Raw genomic sequence first — 18,159 nt, forward strand, 5'->3', positions numbered from 1 at the left:
CGTTCTGAGATCACTGAATACTAGAATAAAAAAAAGATAAAGGTGAGAGTAATGACAAAAACAAACAAAAAAAACAAACGGAAATATCTTCAGTTGCTGGATCTTTATACTGTAGTCTCTATTATGGGTTATGGAGGGTTTTTCAACACATAGTTGCTTTTCTCTTCATTTCATCATATGGAGACTTTCTAACCAGTATTTTCTCTCCATATATTCTCCCCATTCCAAATCACCTTCTAATAGTTTGCTGCAAGAGTGACAGTCATCTAATAAAATTTTTAGTATTTTTTCATAGTTAAATAGGGAACTCCTTCTGAATGCTACAAGGTAAGAAACATTTTCTTCATATATGGCAAACATTAAAAATTCTTCTATTAGTAGGGAGCCTTGGTGGCTCAGTCAGTTGAGTGTTGGACTCTTGATTTTGGCTCAGATCATGATCTCGAGGGTCATGGGATGGAGCCCTACATAGGGTTCTGCGCTCAGTGGGGAGTCTGCCTCTCTCCCTCTTCCTCTGCCCCTCCCCCCACTCGTGTGGGTGCATGCTCTCTCTCAAATAAATAAATAAATAATCTTTTTAAAAAAATTGTTCCATTCACTTTAGAATGCCCTTACAATATTTATAAAATCTTCAACTAAGTAGAAAGGTACTGTCTCAAATGTTCTTGACAAATTGCTATAGAGCTCCCTTCTCACCAATTACAAATCAGAACAATTTTAATGTCTCATATTATAATGTTAAGTTAATAATTCAGATATCATTTCCCAAAGAAAATGAGAAAATCTTCAGATTCATGCAAGTGACTAGGGTTTTTCACTTTGTGATGAGACTAAGAGTTCACATTTGTAGAGGATGTGCATGAGGAAAACAGCTCCTCTATGAGTCACTATATATATACATATATATAGCATATATAAACTATATGCTAAATATATATTCATGTTGCATATTCAAAAAGTTAAAAATCAGAACTAAGAAAGCAATCCTTAAAACCTTCCCACCCCCATACAATCCGTGTGACTTACTAAAGGCCTACAATGTTTTATTTCCCTGGATTTATAGATTTTAAATGTGTTAAGTGTGTTATGGGCAATCCTTCATGTAGCAAATGTTCTTTTAGGTTTTGGAAAATTTGCCAACAGGGCAAGGGCTACCTTCCTCTTTATTGTGAGTTTCCCAGTCTCATCTTCCCTCACTGAACATCATGAGGATCCTTCCCAATCAGTGTTAACAAGGCAGTTCTCTTCGGAAAAGGCAGTATTGACTCATGTATCGAGAAGACTTGTAATTCTGATGAGTTAAAGAACTGGGGCAGGGTAGTCCCCAGCTTCTGACTGGTGAACATGCCCCTCTTTCATTCGCATAATGCAGAACTTACAAACAACATTTTTTTTGTTAAATTCTGGGTCTTTGGTCCCTTCTCTTCTGCAACAATGCTAAGTAAGTTGACTCGGCTGTCCAGTTTTACTTTTCTCATTTTAATACTCTGACATCAACATTTCTGACATGAATACATTTTATGTCCTGTTCTTGTTTGGAGGCTCAAATAAAAGACTCTACTCCATGAAGGTAAATTTTACCTATTGCTCTTAATATTTATCTCAACTAGTTCTCTAAAGATTGATTTTGGAATTTTAACTGTGAGTTTAGAATAGGTAACCTCCAGAAGATATTTATTATTTCAATATGTTAAGTAAATTAGCACATTGCTATGGAAGAACAACATTCTTCCAGTATCTTACATATGATCTTCTTTTTCTTTTTTTAATCTGAGACTCTTCATAGTCTAAACCATTTTAATATATACAACATAAATAGTGGACACTTTGAATCATGTTTCCTCCCATTTTGGAAGCCAAATTCCACCCTTGATATTGCTGAACATTCCTTTTCAATTATCTTTTATCTTGTTTCAATTATCTTGTTTATACCTCTTATAGACAACCAAATTATCTCTGCTTGAGTTTTGGCTGATGAGCTGTAGACTCATTTTCTAAAGCTTAAATTGTGGAAGTACAACAATCAGAAAATAAAAATTTGAGTACATGTTTCTCTCTAAATCATTTGAAATGATGTTTTAAAAGATTCCTATTTACTCTAATATTTATAGGCCCTGAGAGTATATCTCAGGGAGCTGGAATTCCAGGTAATAAAGCACCACCCAACTTGGGTTGTATCTACTTTCAGTCAGTATTTGTAATTAAATATCAGGGCTGTTTTCATTACATAAAAAATTTATAGAACACAGGTTCTGGGATGATTAACACTTACTAGGTTTTAGACTGTTGAGTTCTCATATACCTAGCACTCTTAAGCTTGGATAATAAAATATTCAATATAAGATGGCTAAGACTTCACTCTCATGGTCAAACTCCAGTTTAATACCAGGAATCTATATTGCTATGAGAAATAAACTGAGCCTTGGAAGAAAGCTAGGGCATGATTTTAGAAACATCTCCACCACACAACTTGTTGCAAGTAATCCCCTTTCATAGATTCAAACATTATGTTATAATCTCTTTGTAAAGTGACATTGGCTCAAAGGAGAACTGCCTATTCTACTTATTCTGCCTGTATGAACCACTCCAGATACTATGTTAAAGGTCTACCAGGGACTGCACCAGAAATTCCAAAATTACTCCCTGAACTTGACAGATATTCAAATATACAATGAATTATTTTCATTTATTTATCTGGTTTCAGAGAAATTATTATTCTACTGGGAGGTAGGTAGATTGCATGACCAAACAGAAGCTCATTCTAAGGTATTTTGAGTGAATGGTGTCCCCTGCATGCATATAAATATTAAGAAATATAATCTGGATCTAGAATGCCTAGAACCCATGCAAAGGCCAGGCAGACGGCAAAAAAACTGACGGTTTCAGCCCTGGCTTTTGTCACTTCCCACCAATATAATCTTGGGCAACTTGTCTAAGCTTTCTGAAATTTAATTTCCTCCCTTGTAAAAGGGATTTTAATAGAATTATTACATGTGAGGATCATACGATGTAATGCATGTAAAAATTTAATAACACCTGCCACCTAGAAATCTCTTGGAACATTTGTTTATGGGGTTGACTTTCAGTTTTTGTTGCTATTTAAATGAAAAGAAGCATTCTTTCTACTTTAACCATTTGATGTTAGGGAATTTGGACTTGGAGAGGTACACTGCATTTATTAGAGCTGATACTCATAATAACCATATGAAAATACCTTTAGAAACAACTTCCAAAGCTATGAACTTATAAGACGTTTAGGGCTACTATGTTTAAGTGTGTGTGTGTGTGTGTGTGTGTGTGTGTGTGTGTGTGTGTGTGTGAATCCAATCATTAGCTTCAAAGTGGGGAAAAAAGGAAAATTCATGGGCTCCTGACAAGACAAAAACAAGTATGGGATACTGCCCCTGTCCCCTGAATCCAGCACTGGAGATACTCCAGGTTAGAAAGTTGCTGAGCAGGCCTTGAGATTTATTAAACTCTAACGCAAAACAAACAAACAAACAAACAAACAAAAAACCATGAGAAGCCTTTAGTGTAATAGGAGATCCCCGTGCATGTCTCTATGTTTGGGATGTGGGGAAAACTCCAAGGGCTAGTGATGGGAGACAGGCTTGAGAAGAGCTTTCTAAGTTTGCCATTTCTCATTCTCATTTTGCAGGCTGGCTCCTTCCTGATCTACCCAGTTCCAGTCCAGTGCCAGGGGAGGCAGTGGTGACATGTGGGCCAGGCTGGAATGGGGAGCCTGCAGTCACTAACAAGTCTGCGTGTTTCCCCCTCTGCACTCTGCAGCCCTGTCTCTGCACCAAGGAGGTAGAATGGAGCAATGGAGATGCTGATAGAAGCACGGTCTGGGGCAACTGAGCCGGGGGGGGGGGGAGAGGGATTCAGGATAAGTACAGATTATAACTTCATAAGGCCCCCTCTTTGCACCAATGTGATCCACCTGGAAGAGCTGAAACTAGGTGGGGTGTCACCTTGCCCCTCAGGTTCATGACTAGCCAAGATATTAATACAAACTCTCTGAGAAATGCAAGCCCTGTAATCAAAGGAAGAAAACGAAAACAGAACTAATACTAGAAAAAAACTAACCTAATAGAACTGAAAGATTAAGACTTTAAAGTTAAAAAAAAAAATTCCCTAAGAAGATAAGGACATTTTTGAAACGTAAGACAGAAACAAAAAAACAAAACAAAACAAAAGAACCAATTGGAAATACTGAGAATAAAAAATATAATTAAAGTTAAAAAAAGTTTAAAATTAAGCTACATAAGGTTCCTAATGGGGGGATTTCAAACAAAGAGACAGAGCTGTAGAATAAACTAGTGAGCCCAAGACAGGTTATGAAACCCTTCCAGAAGGCAGTAGAATGGGATTCAGAGATTGCCCATACTGGCAGATGATGTAACAATTTACTTGGAGAATTCAAGGAAGCAACAAATAATAAAAATGAATGAAAAAGTTCTGCAAATTGGCTTAATATGAGATCAACATTTAATCTATATCAGCAATTAATTGAAAATGTAATATAAATAATTAAGAGAGTGTGACACTGCCATACGTAAAAGCAGACAGATCAATAAAACAGAGTAGAAAATCAATAAATAGACCCCACTCTGTAAAGAAATTTTATATATGAAATAAGTGATATTCAAATCAGTGGAGAAAAAATAGAATATTGAACAACTGGATTGGGATAATTTGGTAAATATCTTAAATAAAGAAATTTAGATCAATATCTGTCCTTTTATCCCAGAGTAAATTCCAGGTAAATTAAATACTTAAATGAAAAACAAACAAACAAACCACCAAAGGACCAGAGGAGAATACTGAATTAAAAATAATCTGAGATGAAAATGACTTTCTAATCATGGCACTAGTTTTAAAAATGTCATTAAACTAAAAATTTCTTTAAGATAAAAAGAAAAATAAAGTAAAACTTAAATGACAACTAGGATTAATGTTTTCTAAATCATATCACAGCAAAGAGTTGATTAATCAAAGAAATCAGGAGATCTTACCTATTAACAGGTAAAACACAAACAACTCAATAGAAAAAACATGGGTAAGGGATTTTTGTTAGTTGACATCAAAGGAAATACATATGGATCTTAAACATATGAAGAGATACTCAATCTTACTCAGAATACAAATTAAATTAAACCTACTCCAAGATACTATAATTCACACAATATTACACAATATTCGCTAAAGTGTAAAGAAATAGGCAAGCTTGTACATTCCTAGTGGGAGTATTAAATGACAGTCTTTTATGAAGGACTTTTATGAATTTAGTGACATGAAATGAAATGACAAATGCACATTTCCTTAAACTCAGCAATTTCATTCTAAGAACATAGCCTACAAGTATAATCATACATAGGCAAACTGATGTAGGTACAAAGTTGTTCCCCCCAGCACCGTATATAACAGAACACAACTTCAAACAATTGAAAATGTCTATCAATAGGGGTCTAAGTCATTTCATTATGGAAAAGTCCAGAAAATAGAATACTCTTCAGTTGTAAAGAAAAGGAACAAGAATGAGGGGTAGGAGGAGAGGAGCAAGAAGGGGAGGGAGAGAAAGAGAGAGCTCTTAGCATAGGTTTAAGAAATTACTGCTTGTCAAGTTGTGGTGTGGTATCAAAGAAGAGTATCTACAATTATCTGGAAATTATATGGAAAAAACAGTAAAACGTTTGCAACAGAACAGTGTGTGCTGCATACTTCTGTTTATACTACTGTAAAGGGCAAATAATACATATACATATTTTCTTGTGCAGGATTATAATGTCTCTGAAAGTAAAAACACAAAACTGGTTAACAGTGGTTTCTTTAAAAGGAGGCAAACAACTTGGGGAGAGAAGAGGGAAGAATAACTTTGACAGTACTGTATATACTCTTTAGTGTCTTTTGAAACTTGAAGTATGTGATATCTTACCTATTCAAAATAGAAATACAATTAAAGTAAAAATAAAAGATTGATAATAAGATGTTATTTATAATAGTGAAAGGAATCATAAAATATCTAGAAACTAAGTGTTTCTAGAAAATATCTAGAAAGTATTAATAAACAATTAATATGACCTTATGGAAAATATTTTTTAACCAAAAGATATAACAGAAGACCAGTATATATTTTACTGGATGAAACAACATAATAAATTTGTTCTCTGAATTTTGTTTGTAAATTCTGTGCAGTTTTCATCAAAATCCAGGACAGTATTCTGTGTTATGATAAATTTATTCTAAAAAAATCTATAATTTTATTTTAAATTATACATAGAAAAACAAGTTTTCATTATAAATACTCAGGAATACTGGAAAAGAGATATGGAAAAATGGGGGAAATTTGCCATATATTAAGATATCTCAAGACTATTTTAATTAAAAATAATGTGGTGCTAACCTAGAGACAGAAAAATACCTAATCGGAATTGGAAGAGGGGTCCAGAAGAGGCCTAGACATATATTCACACTTGAAGTTTTACAAGTCAGGGGGAAAAGGCCAGATTTAGTAAATGGTGTTGGGAAAATTGGTACGCTATATAGAGAAAAATGAGGTTGGACTGGAAGGTACTAAGGGCCAAATGTGAAAAGTAACACTATTCATCTAATGGAAGAAAATGTAGAAACATATTTTTTGTGACCTCAGAGTTGAAGAAGCTGTTCTTAAGAAGACCAGAAAAACACAAAGTGTGAAGGGAAAAATGAAATTGGTTCCTTTTAAAAAATTTAAAGATTTCTATTCAACCAAGTACATTACAGGTAAAGTTAATAGAAAGGTGACAACTCGGGAGGAGAGATTTGTAATGTCAAACACCAACAGGGGCTTATGTAGTACACTAGTTCACAAACTTCTAGGTCTCAAGACTCCTTTACTCTTAAAAATTACTGAAGGACCCAAAGAGCAAATGCACTCACACACAGCATTGTGAGAGATTGTATATATATATATATATATATATATACATATATATATATATATACACAGATACACACACACACACACACATATACACACACACTGTATATAGTAATATAGTAATATATGGAGTATATAACATATATTTATTGTATTAAAAAACTGACAAATTAAAAAATAATTAATTTTAAAATAACAATAATAAACCAAATGCATTTTAACATAAACAACATATTTTTCTAAAAAATAATTATATTGTGCCAAACTAAAAATTTATTGAAAGGTTATTTTACATTTTTACAAATCTCTTGAGTATCTAGCTTAAGAGAAGACAGGTAGGTTCTCATATTTCCTGCTGCATTCAATCCATTACAAAATATTTTTTGGCTGAAGCGAATGAAGAAAACGCAGCTTCACACAGATATGTAGTTGGAAAAGGAAGGACTATTTTAATAACCTTCCCAGATAACATGTATATTCTTCCTTGTTAGCACATCAAAACTTGACAACAGTTTAAATTTTAGTTGCAGTGTGGAATCTGAAATCTTCCAGTGAACTTTTTATATTTGTTAAGTTAAAATCCATTGGTTTATCTTGTACTTTAAACAGATGTTTTACCTACTCATGATTTTGTACCATCATGCAATGGCCATTTGGAAAATACGGTCTCACCGAGCTATGGAGAGTCTGTAAATATCAATACATTTTATTTTATAATGTCAAAAAGTTACATTCATTAATATCACCACCAATTTTATCAGAAAAGTCTTTGTTTTTTTTAAAGATTTTATTTATTTATTTGAGAGAGAGAGAGAGACAACGAGACCAGGAACACAAGCAGGGGGAGTGGGAGAGGGAGAAGCAGGCTTCCCATGGAGCAGGGAGCCCGATGTGGGACTCGACCCCAGGACCCTGGGATCATGACCTGAGCCGAAGGCAGACGCTTAACAACTGAGCCTCCCAGGCGCCCCTATCAGAAAAGTCTTTCAGTATTAGAAGCTATCGAGCTCATGTTGGTGCTTACATTTTTTTCCAAAATTCTAATTTTCATTTGAAATTTCAAATTTTATCACTAGCAACAAATGCTGTCAACTATGTTCCTTAATGTAGCAGGATTACTTTGTTCATTTTCAAGGCAATATCTGCCAAATATTCAGTTATGAACAGTCAAGGTTTGTCAATATCTCCTTAAAGTAAACATGATATTTAAAAAGGAGGGGGTAGGGGTGACAATGTTGGACTCTTGATTTCGGCTCAGGTCATGATCTCAGGGTCGTGGGATTGAGCCCTGTGTCGGGCGCTGTGCTGGGGTGGAGTCTGCTTAAGATTCTCTCTCTCCCTCTCCCCCCACCTCTCTCTCTAAAATAAATAAACAAATCTTTAAAAAAAAAATAAAAAGGAGGGGGTAGTTCAGCTTTGTTAACTCACACAATCTCCCAAATGCTTCTCCTTGAGATAATCACCATACTTCCATACTTACCAAAAGTGCTTTCTGTGTAATTCCAATTTGATTGTGCAGAATATTAAAGACAGAGTAAGGATTGGCATTTAATAAAATTAACAATCATTAATGCTTTATCAAGAACATTCTTAAATGAGCTGAATTTCTTTAAATTTTTTACCCCAACATGTGCCTGATGGAGATGGATAAAATGACTATTAGTACTGTGTGGTGCTACTGTCTTGATTTGTGCTAAGGAATCAGCAGTTTTGTGCATTGTTGTTTTGTGGCATCAGTGCAAATATTAAAACAGTGAAAATGGTAAAGAAAGCCTTAGAATTATTATGGAACTAGTGTTGACCTGTGAACCTCCTGAATGAGCTGGGACCCACTCCTTCCACAAGGGATATGTGAACTCACATGCAATTGAGGAGTAGTGATCTAAAATATGCAAAGTGTTTTTACAAACACACACACACACACACACACACACACACACACGAGATGAAGAAACCAAAAGAACACAGAGCAAAGGATATTAAAAAGCAATTCAGAGAAAAGGAAATAGCAATAGCCAAACTCTCACTATTAATTAAATAAAAGATAGTAATTTATAGTCAACAGATTTATAGTCAACAGAGTGGCTATACTTCAGTCTGTCAGTTGTTAACAAAACTAAGCAACCTATTTCTGGGTATTATTCTCTGAAAAGTTGTTGCCTAAGTGTTCAATGAGAAATGCATGCAAATATTTACTGTAGAATTTTTTTATGTTAGCAAAGAAGGCAGTTTAAGTGAATATTCCTAGAGGTATAAGAGATTTAAAATATAAAATATATGTGTTTGCACATGCATGCATGTATGTACTCTTGCACACATACACACAGCCATACTTTCTAAGAGTCAGAAGTGATGAACTGGATTTATATATGGCTATCTAACAAACATAAGATTATGTGAAAAAGAACAATAAAATATACACAATACCATTCATGTAAACTTAAAAACACACATATACAACATAACATCACACACTTTCCAATAATTCGCTTGTCTAAACCAACATAGGAAGGGTGAAATGACAGGTTACACATCAGCTCCACTGGGCTGGGTTTCTGTAAGGAGAGGGGAATGGAAAGGAAGGTGGGGAAAGAGTAACAATGCAAAGAAATAAGGAGATTCATCCTCAGATCAGTGCTGGTAAATGATACCCTAAATGGGGCAAGGAATCATTGGTTCTTCCCGTTTACTCCTCTCTTCTCAAGGAAAATGACTTATGCCCATCTGATGTAATAGTATTGGTTACATACAAAAGGATTTTCTGGACTCACTACCTAGTATAAAATACAGTACACAGGCATTTCAAACATACTTATTATATAATAACATACTTAAAATTATTTATGGTTGTAATTTAGGTGAAAGCTAGTATTAAATAAGCCATTGGCTTTAAAAGTAGTTTTATAAATAGCTAATTGTTTTCCTCTACATCAAGCTTGTTGCCAGACGTTGTGATATACTTAAGTAGTACATTCAAGTGTGAGTCTGATTGGTAGCTGGTATCACTACATAACAATAATCCAAACAAAATGCAAACAGACACAGTATGCAAAAAGGAATTACCTTATTATTTTATTTAATTGAAAAATAAGCATTTAGTTTCTTAAATGTTGTAATGCTTGGGAAGTGGAAGAGGAAGAACTCCTTTTTGAGGAAACTATTTTTTTATTTTTTTTAAAAGATTTCATTTATTTATTTGACAGAAAGAGATAGAGAGAGAGGGAACACAAGCAGGGGGAGGGGGAGAGGGAGAAGCAGGCTTCCTGCCAAGCAGGGAACCTGATGTGGGGCTTGGTCCCAGGACCCTGGGATCATGACTTGAGCAGAAGGCAGTTGCTTAATGACTCAGCCACCCAGGCGCCCCACCCTTTTTGAGGAAACTTTAGGAAGCATTTCCCAACTGAAGATTGTTAAAAGGTAAACTTGAGGCATAGTAAAATTTTTTTTCAGAGTTTCTTTGAACAAAAATCAATTCAAATGGGGCAGCACCAATCCAGAAGCGGTTGGGAGTGCTCTGCCAATAGGGGTTAGGGAAGAGACTCTTTATGGGGAAGAGGTTAAAGCAAAGCAAGGAAGTTTGATTGGCTATACCTTGCATTATTTGGGAAAGCCTAGTTAAGCTGTTTGTGATTGGTTGTCCTTAGGTTTTGATTTCTTAACCTTGAGGCATTAGAAGCTTAGGTTTTGGTTTGCTCACTTAGGCTGCTAAGATATTAAAGCCAATTCAACTTAATGGTCTCCTCATTTAATTAATTTAATAAGATCAATTAGCAAGAAAAATAAATGCCTGATTCATAGCTATTCTTAGGAAAATCATGTTAATCATCAAACACTCAGGGATCATTTACTTCATGATTATTGACGCACAAGCAAGCAGTTTGTGAGTTTCTTCTTTGTTGTTGTTTTTAAAGATTTTTATTTATTTATTTATTTGAGAGAGAGCGAGAGAGAGCACAAGCAGGGTGAGGGGCAGAGGGAGAAGCAGACTCCTCGCTGAGCAGGGAGCCCAATGCTGGACTCGATCCCAGGACCCTGGGATCATGACCTGAGCCCACTGAGCCACCCAGGTGCCCTGGTTTGTGAGTTTCTATATAAAAATGCAGATTCAAATATTAAATAGCATATCACATCACAGTATTATATAAATATATAGTACTTACATAATAATGATATTTTATAGAAATCATTATATATACCAATGTTTTCATAATTTGCATAAAACAGGTAATTTGTTTAAACTGATTACTAAGTGGTAGTGAATAGAAATTTCTAAAGTCTTATTTTTTCTTTTTTAATTATGAGGGTTATAGAGTATCATATAAATAAAAGCATCAGGTAAAAGATTAAGTAATAAAAGGATCTGCTAGACAGGATGAGACTCATATATATTCCATCATTCGAATTGCTAAAAATACAAAATGAGGAATTTGCTGTTACTGTATATTAGCTATGCATACAGTCACCCTTAAACTAAGAGAAAAACACACTTTCAAGAAGAACCACCAAACCATAGCCACCTTTCAATTTTAGGAAATGAGTATTTCACTTGAACATCAGAGGTCCTTCTATTGAGTTAAAAACATTATTTTTCATATGATTATTATAAGAAAATATGTAATTGGAGAAGTTGGAGAACCTAAAATTGTAAGTTGTCATTATTCATAATACGTTCATCTTAACAGAGATTTTATTTTATGTACTAGCATTCTACCTCTGGTGGTGATACGTTCAATTAGCTCTTTTTCCTAACACCAAGTATCTGGAAGTATGTGAGTATAGGTATTTTTTTGAAATTTCCAAATAATGATTTTGTACTGATAGTATTTAAACTGTTATATTTGTAATTTTTTTTTCAAATTCACAATATTGTTCATAATCAACCTCATTTAGGCATGCGCAGTTCACAGTTGAAGACAATCCTCCCAGGAGGGCTTTTGGGTAGGGTCTTGGAATACAAGTAAGCTTCAGGCAAAAAGAAGAGGTAACCATCTGTTTTGTGTGATATGAGAAATAACTTGAGCCTCCCAGGCAGTTTTAAATATTTGGATTATAAAGATTGTCACTTAGGGGTTAAAAACAACAACAACAAAAAAACCCAAAAAAACACAGGAACATTATCACCAGAAGCTTCTCATTATAAATAAGAGGGAATTGGAACTCCCCTGTTCCTTCACATTATCTCATTAATGTATTTTATCGAATCCCTCTTTCACATCTTCTGTAGAGGCCTTGGTGGTGGGAAGCACCATGAATATGCCTAAGGAGAAAGGCATGTGTTTGAAGTATATCAAGATGAAAGGAGCAACTCAGAGCAACAGTGCACAGCTTACAGTTTTGACATGACTGGTCATAGTTGCTATAATATACTTTCTCTTAAACAACCTCCATATCACCAAAAACCCAGTCAACTGACATTCTCCATTCCCAGTTAAACATGATCCCTGCTCTACACACTTCCTGGCGCGTTGGGCTTTTCTTGGTCAGGCCCACCACTCATGTTCTTGAGAGCTGAACTGCACATTAACCATGAGTCAGTTGTGTTTATTCTCCAAACTTTTTTCAAGCTGCGCTTGTTATTTTAATTATGTAATTTAGTTAAACATAATTGCTAAAATGTAACTGGGAAAGGGAGGGTTTTTTGCCTATGAAAACATGAAAAAGCTTGCAAAAACCTTGGAAAGGCAAATTACTGAAAACAAACGATAACACTAGAAGAAATGATTACTAGAACTATTATTGAAGATATTAATAGAACTATTGTTTAAAATATTAATATCTAGGATTCTACTCTTGGATAACTTCACCAGTAGGTTTAAGCAAAGAAATAAGAACTGAAGTATTATTAATGCTTTATGGGTGTGGTTCATCCAAGAAACATAAAACAGAATTTAAATGTTTTTTTAATCAATTTTTATTACCTAACCAAATATTTAGTTCTGAAGCTCCAAATAAGAAGGCTTCTCAACTGTCCTTTACTATTTTGAGTGTCAGCCAGGCTTTGACATCTGTTCAATTAATACAACTGTCTTCTTTAAAAAGAGATGGGAAAAGAACACATGTGAACAGACATAAAACAATAATCTCTTGATGACTCCTTGCACCTGGTAAAGCTTCCAATCAAAGTGAAACACCTCATTCACTAAACAGCATGCAACAGAAGCAATGCACTGTCATGGGTGTAATCTGTTGGTTGTTCCAAGAGTCCTGGCCTAGCATAACAGTTTCCTCTGTATTTCCACCTGTTTCTAAAGGACTCTCACTATACTGTACTCATCTTTCTTCGTACTTGCCGTGGGTAGACTTTCTTCACATGCTCCGACACTCACAGCTTCACATTCAGAAGTGAACTGAACTGTGGCTATTTTGTTTAAAGACTTCTACCTGTATATTAAGTTCAGTGGAATAGTGTATAATAAAGGGAGTGTAGAACCCTCATAAATAAAGTCCTATGGTCTGAAGTATAGATTTAAATTCATATGCTATGAATTTTAGATTTTTGTCTCTTTCTTGGTTACTTCATATGGCTAGGGCAAAAATTAAAGGAGTCGTGTTTATAAAAAGCCCGTCAATCTGAAGAGATTCAGTAAAAAGATGGAAGGGGGTGAGGGAGGGAGGAGAAAAATAAGAGAAACCACGAAGCACAGATAGGAGAAGTTAGAGAAGAAACCAGAGGAATAAAAAGAGAAAATGATGTCAAGACATAAATAGGAAAGCTAACGCCAATAAAAATATGTTAGAAATAATGAAAATAAGGTTACTTTGCTTATCTCTATTTTTCAAAGAAGCCTGAGGTGCTCCCCAAAAGAAAAAAAAATCCTTGATGCCTAAACATAGGGCCCCAAGTGAGTATGCTATAAAGGGAGAGGGAACCGGGGAGGCTGAGGGCAAGACCTGACTTTCTTACATTCCTGTAGGTGGCAACAGCTCTTCTGTGGGAGGGATTTCCATGTGAATGCTCTCTTCTGTTTCAACCACTTCACTGAGTGGACTTCAAAGTGAATGGAACTAAGAACAGTGCTGAGTAAATCAATACAACAACAATATAGATATACACAAAAATAAAAAAACAGATATCCAATTACTTTACGGATAGTCTTAGTGAAAACCAAGTCCCCTGATGCCAGTATCCCTATCCAGGACAGGGAAGGATTAGCAGGCAGACAAGAATGTACTATCTCAGTACATGCCCTCTGATTTTTCTTAATTCATTGTAGTATTTGTAGCATGCAAACAACAACAATGTCAACAGAAGAATTTCCAAGTTTTGCTATGGGAACATTCTATACTTTTCCATTTATGAAGGTATTATTGGCAGGCACAGCAAGTGACCTGAAATTTTAAAAGCTGACATGGGATCAATTAAACATCAAGACAAAACCAAATATCACATAATAAAAACTTAAAAGTACTTGTGGGAGGCAGAATACTATGATAATCTTCATTTTCATGTACTGCAAAGTCTACAAAGTAAGCATATGCTCTAGCACAAGAGATGGCAAGTTTTCTAGGATATTATTTTCTAGCATTATGCAATATGAATGAATTAACTTAAAAAAAGCAATAAGAGGGCTAACAAGTGAGACTGGAAAGCTCTGGGACACAGATGTAGTACTGATTATCAAGTATTACCTTTCTGTATTCCTTGTGTTCTTCTGGCTTTATTTTGGTCTAAATAAGTACAATCTTATATCTGTGTGTCAAAAATAAAATTAAATAACTGTATTTCAGCAGTTAAGTTATATTGCCATATTGGAATATATCAGCAGAGGCCTTGAGCAATAACAAAATAGACTTATATTTCATGGGTTTTTTTTTTTTGAGAACTCCATGATTAAAAATTTTTGTATAAATAGACAAACTACACAGTGCTTGGTTATTTCTCCTTACGAAGAAATTGTTACTCTAGACCTAAAGGTAGGTGCTAGGCATGTTACTAAGTGGGCTAACCAGATTATCTAATTTCAGACATGCTGAAAGTAGGTTTTTAAAATGAATCCCAAATCAGACAAACACTAGCAATATTCCATACTCTCTTAAAATGTCACTGAATACAAAAGATTCATTGCAGTCTAGAGTGAAGTCACCCTAGAAGAAGCAAGTAATGTCTTTTAGTTCTTCTGCTTGCTTATGAATTTCTACAGTAAGGATTAATTTGTAATTTGCATTGTATTTCTATGGGAGTTATGGGAATTACCCTTAAATATCTAATTATTTTTGAATAATACATGGAAGGTAAAATGCCCTAAACTGTTGTAACATTTTGAATACATTTATAAGCAAATAAATCCTGAAATTTGAGGTCAGAGTTTCTCATAACAAACCAACGTCTGGGACTGGACTTGCTGAGATTGGGACCTCTTAGTATTTGGTGTTGGGGAGAACGGCAGTGCTATAAAAACTGGAAAGATGAGAAACGAAGAGAAGCAAACCCCGGGAATTGGAAGTCCTGTACCACACATCTGTAGGATGTGCAGGCCCCTCCCTTCTGGGGGCTGATCAGCAAAAAGGACCGCTAACACCCCAAATTGCCTGTCTCCCCTAGAAGATACTAGAAGGAACAACTGAATTTCTGTTTCTTCAGGGCAGGAGTAGATCACTGCACTTAATAGCAAGATGTTTGTTTTTGAAAAGCCAGGCTGGTAAGTAAGGTGTGCCCCACTACACTTTCTAACATGGTTTTGGGCAAGTTTCTTAACCTCTGTAAATCAGAATTTCTTTACCCATACAATGGTAATGAGGTGTTATCTAACTCACAGGGTTGTCTGAGTATTAAAGATGATGTTACCCTTACCTACTTGGCATCTTTAAGCATTTGATGATTGTTTGCTATCCTTACCATTTTGTCCAGGGAAGACCAAAACTGAATTTTCACTTCCGAATGTGGAAAAAGAAAAAGAACGAAAGGATTCTTTAACTCACAGTGATTAGGCACATTAGACTCCATTTTTTTAATTTTACTTTTCAAAGTTCCTCTATATACATGATATACTATTTCATTTGTTCTTTATATTAACCTTAAGAAATTAATTGGACAATTCTGGTCTTCTGTATGGGCTAACAGGGAAAGATGATGGGGGACTTTTTGGTCATCTCTGCTCCCTTAGAAGTAAGGAGAAGAATACACAAAGAACAAAACCAACCACAGAAAAAATTCTACCCCCCACACACCACTCTGGTCCAACAGCAACTCCTTAATAACATGGAAAAATAACATTTTTACATGTTTTCAAAGAAACACAGTTTCAACACTACCAGACAATTCTATATAGCAAAACATTGAATTATTTGAAAATTATGAGGAAGAAAATAGAACATATCTCATTATTTTAAAATAATAGTTTTGCTGAGCAGATGTTGGTAATTAGGAAATCTTTTAAAAATGTACTGATTGTATCATTTGCAAAGGCAAATTGAGGCAAACTAAATTATACTTGATCTTTTTTTTTTTTTTTTGGTAGCTTGAACTATAGATTTTTTCCTTTGTTAAATCACTTCACTGTTAACAACAATAAAAAATTAAAAAAAAAAATCACTTCACTGTTTTCAAACCTTCAGTGGCTTTTCCCTCCTACCCAAATTAAAACATGTATGTTTTCCACTGTAGCATGCACAAATTTCTATGACATCATACAACTTAGCTTTCCAGCTGTAGTTCTGATTATTATCACATGTGTATTTATGCCTCTATATAATCATTAAAAGGATTTAATTCATCCATTATTTCTTGCATGTCTATAATCTACAGACATAATGACAGATACAGTGGGAAAATGTAAAAACAGAAAAGATTTTCGCACTTGTCACGTAATCAAAAAGAGTAAGACACACAGGGCGCCTGGGTGACTCGGTTGAGCGACTGCCTTCGGCTGGGGTCATGATCCTGGAGTCCTGGGGTCGAGTCCTGCATCGGGCTCCCTGCTCGGCGTGGAGTCTGCTTCTCCCTCTGACCCTCCCCCCCTCATGCTCTCTCTCTCTCTCTATCTCATTCTCTCTCTCAAATAAATAAAAATCTTTAAAAAAAAAAGAGTAAGACACACAGATGACTAACTACAAAACAAAACAGAATGATATAAATGATAAGGGGACAAATCCTTTGTCATGGACATAAAGAGAATATCAATTAATACTGGAAATAGGAAACCAAGGCCGAGAAATGCCAGGGGGCCTGCCCAAGGTCACATACCAGGACTGAATGGTCATCAAAGACTCAGAGAAAGGAAGAGAGATATGGTACAAGGTGGAGCACCCACTATGCTTAGGAATAATGAGAGGTCTGGTGAGGCTGGACAAAAAGGGAATTCTTTTTCTATGTCTGTCCACCTGAAAGGCCTCTTTCATCTACTGCAGCAATCTGAAAACTTATCTGCTCTGTCAGCCTCATTTTATATGAGGCTTTATATGTAATACTTTTTTGTAATACTTAAATTTATATGTAAAACTTAAACATTTATATGTAATATTCAAACATTATTATTATGGCATTAAAACATTCTGCCTTGGATATAATACTGAACATGCTATTGGCAGACTCATATATATATATATATATATATAAGTATGATTTGGTTCAGCTGTGACAAAAACCCAACTTAACAGTGGCTTAAATAAGATAGAACTTGGCTCCTCTCTCGTGTAAACATGTGACTGGGCAGATGGGGCTGATATATCAGGGCCCCAGGAACGCCTATCTTGTTGCCACTGTATGTAACCTTGATCTCATTGTCCAAGATGGCAGGATTTGAATTCTCAGCAGCAAAATGGAGAAAGGGATGAAGAGGGCATGTGGGTGTTATATCTGAAGGAAGGTTCCTAGAAACCACCATGTGACACTTTTGCTTATATGCTTTTGGCCCTTGTGAGTCACATGGCCACAGCTAGTGGAATGGGAGGTTGGGAAATACAGCCTAAAAGAACATATTTTTATACAGAATATACAGAATCTTACAAAATAAAACTGAGGTAAAAATTGCTTAGCCACTAATCCTCTTGCTACAGAAACAGATGAAAAAGATATGGGGAGACAGTTAAAAGTCTTGGATACAACTCTCAAATATTTTTGAATATGTGAGAATGTACATTTATTAATTACTTGCTATATAGCCAACATGTAACTAAACACCCATCATACAATCCTCACAACAATCCTAAGAGGTCACTCTATTTTTGTTGTCACTTTATATATAAAGAACTTCTATCTTAGAGTGGTTAAGTAACTGTATTCAAAATGACAGTGGCCA

At 35.1% G+C, this 18,159-nt stretch overlaps 1 protein-coding gene across 2 annotated transcripts in view; it reads right to left on the reverse strand.

Annotated features, from left to right (window-relative positions):
* The window catches only part of EDIL3 (EGF like and discoidin domains 3), a 410,994-nt gene that overhangs the window by 96,168 nt on the left and 296,667 nt on the right, over nucleotides 1-18,159 (reverse strand). The gene's annotated exons all lie outside the window — the stretch shown is intronic.

Source organism: Eumetopias jubatus, unplaced genomic scaffold (genome assembly GCF_037043125.1).
Source record: "Eumetopias jubatus isolate StellerSeaLion01/CBP00866 unplaced genomic scaffold, mEumJub1_p1.0 scaffold_5, whole genome shotgun sequence".
In the NCBI taxonomy this organism is placed as follows: domain Eukaryota; kingdom Metazoa; phylum Chordata; class Mammalia; order Carnivora; family Otariidae; genus Eumetopias; species Eumetopias jubatus.